The sequence below is a fragment of the Bubalus bubalis genome, chromosome 5 (genome assembly GCF_019923935.1).
Source record: "Bubalus bubalis isolate 160015118507 breed Murrah chromosome 5, NDDB_SH_1, whole genome shotgun sequence".
NCBI classification, from domain to species: domain Eukaryota; kingdom Metazoa; phylum Chordata; class Mammalia; order Artiodactyla; family Bovidae; genus Bubalus; species Bubalus bubalis.
This window is the reverse complement of record NC_059161.1, coordinates 109,848,034-109,850,598: the sequence shown is the minus strand read 5'-3', so window position 1 is coordinate 109,850,598 and position 2,565 is coordinate 109,848,034.

Below are 2,565 nucleotides of genomic sequence, written 5' to 3'. Positions count from 1 at the left end.
CCACAATTCCCTAGATAGTTCATGCCAACGGTGCTGAGGGTGGGAAAAGATAATATGATGTTAAAGTGACTAGGGAGGTAGTCAACAAAAACAATGAAGAAGTAGCCAATAATCTATCTACCCATTGTTCCTGTTGTAGCTTACAGCTCAAATAAAAGGCCCTAGGCTTTCAATCTGCTGCGTCAGCCAACTCTGGCTATTCACCAGGAGAACTCTTTCCAAGGGTGACTTCAGCCAAGGAGAAATAAGAGATTCCTCTTCTACGTTTCGTGGTAAATTCACCAGTATGTGAAAGCCATGCTCAGAGACCAGCAGTCCCAAGGGGGCATATAGCCCTCTGTTTTGCTGAGTTTATTACTAAGGTTTTACATGTATCCCTTTAAATTCTGCTCAGTGTCATGTTGCAGCCTGGATGGGAGGGGACTATAGGGGAGAATGGGCACATGTGTAGGTATGGCTGAGTCCCTCTGCTGTGTGCCTGAAATCATCATAACACTTAATCGGCTGTATTCCAATATAAAAAAAATTTAAAGAAACAAAAATAAGTGGCATCCCTTCAGATTATAAAAACAATTTGTGTTCAGAAAGACTATCCCTGACCAGTTTCCTGAAGTTCTGTATATATATTCCCCCTGTTATTTCCTCTGTGTGTGTGTGTGTGTGTGTGTGTGTGTGTGTAGATGGAGGGAGCAAGTTGGGAGAAAAGCTATTATTTTAAAAATGCCACAAAAGTTTCCTACCATGTGGAAACTGTCTCATTCAGATTCATCCTTTCCATGGTTGCTGTAAACCTGAGACGAAGTTGATTGTGATGACTTTTACTCTTGTGGTCGGTGTTTCTCTGAGGGGGACTGTCCTTCAGAGCTCCCTCCTCTGTCATTTCCACTGATGATGTCTCCTGGCCTCCTCAAAAGCTACATTTTAAAACAATTAAATAAAAAATAAAATAAAACAATTAAATAGCTCACGTGTGCTAATTTAGCCCTCACAATTCTTCTTGATAGATAAATATATATTTTCTCTAGTGAAAAAAAAAAAACCCCACAGGTCAGAGAGGTTAAAGGACATGCACAAGGTCACACATCCAGCAAGTGAAAAATCAGATTTAAACAGAGCTTCACCCAACCCCTGAGCACGATGCTATAATGGTCTCCTGTGGGAAGAAAGCAGTTGGTTTCCATGGGCCAGGGATTCTTAATCACTTGGCAAGATTTTTAAAACTCTTGTAATGTTCTTGTGTTTGAAGTGATTGGCCGTAAAATTCCCAAACTGAGACGTGTGTCAGTACTATCTTTCTAGATTCCATATATATGTGTTAATATCCGATATTTGTTCTTCTGAGCATTTGTTGAATTACATCCCTTGAAGGGGAGTCTTACGAGCGTTGGTTAGAGAAGCAAGCTTTGCTTCTGGTCCTTGGAGTACTGTCGCTGGAGAGCTGTTGTTTCAGAGCTGGGGTGCTGAGGCTGCTTGGAGGAAATGAAGAAAGAAGGAAGGAAAGCTGGAAAGAGATTATTTTAAGCACTTCAACCTGGGAGAAGGCTTGGAGGAAGGAATACAATGATGAAACTGCAGGAGGTGTTGCCTAACCCAAGTCAAGGAGATGAGAGCCTGAGAGAAGCACATCCCTTGGTCATGACCTACAGTCCCAGGGAGAGTTAGATTGGATCCTGCTTTCAAAGAGGGACAATAATGCAGGGAGTGTTCTTGGGAGTTTCATATAGCCCAGACAGGGTAGGAGGCACGCTGTGGACTCTGTAGTTCAGGGTATGGAAGCCTGTTAGGCCTGGGAACTAAGACTCGGACACAGCCTGCGGGGTTAGGAGAACAGAACATCTTCTTGAGGTCTAGAGATGAGATAGTTTCTGGTCATTAAAGTCCAAATGGTCATCAGATGAGAGGTGAAAAGCTTAGTCAGGTGAGACAAGGAACAAGGCAACCCTGGAACTGTTGGCACCATCCAGAAGTGGGTGGAGAAGGAATAAGAGGGCATGGATGCATTTAGAAGATATAAATGTACTTGAGAAAAAAAGCCCAACTCTTGTAATTTCAAAGACTTAAATATGTGCCAAACTGTTGACAACGCAAAACTAGAGGACACACTCTCCTTTCTATGTCTTAGAAATTTCCCGAGAATGTGTGCTCATACACAGGACAAGAAAGTGAGGGACTTCCCTGGTGGTCCAATGGCTAAGACTCTGCGCTCCCAAAGCAGGGGCCCAAGTCTGATCCCTGATCAGGGAACTAGATCCCACATGCTACAACTAAGAGTTTGCATGCTGCAACTAAGACCCAGCACAGTCAAATAAATAAATTTTTTTTTAAAAAAAGATTCCTGTGACATCTCCATTCTCCCCTCCTCATCTCAGAAAAGTTCCTCTCCCCAGTAGAAGTCTGGAATTCAGGTTCAAAGATATCGTGATAAGGACTTTCTGCTCAGGTCTCTATGATTTCAGAATTGATGGAATAGTACCACAGGTATACTGGAGCTTAATTTGAATCATAAGATATGCATATTTAATTGTCAGGTTATTTATTATTCTGTGTTGCTGTTGTTGCTGCTGT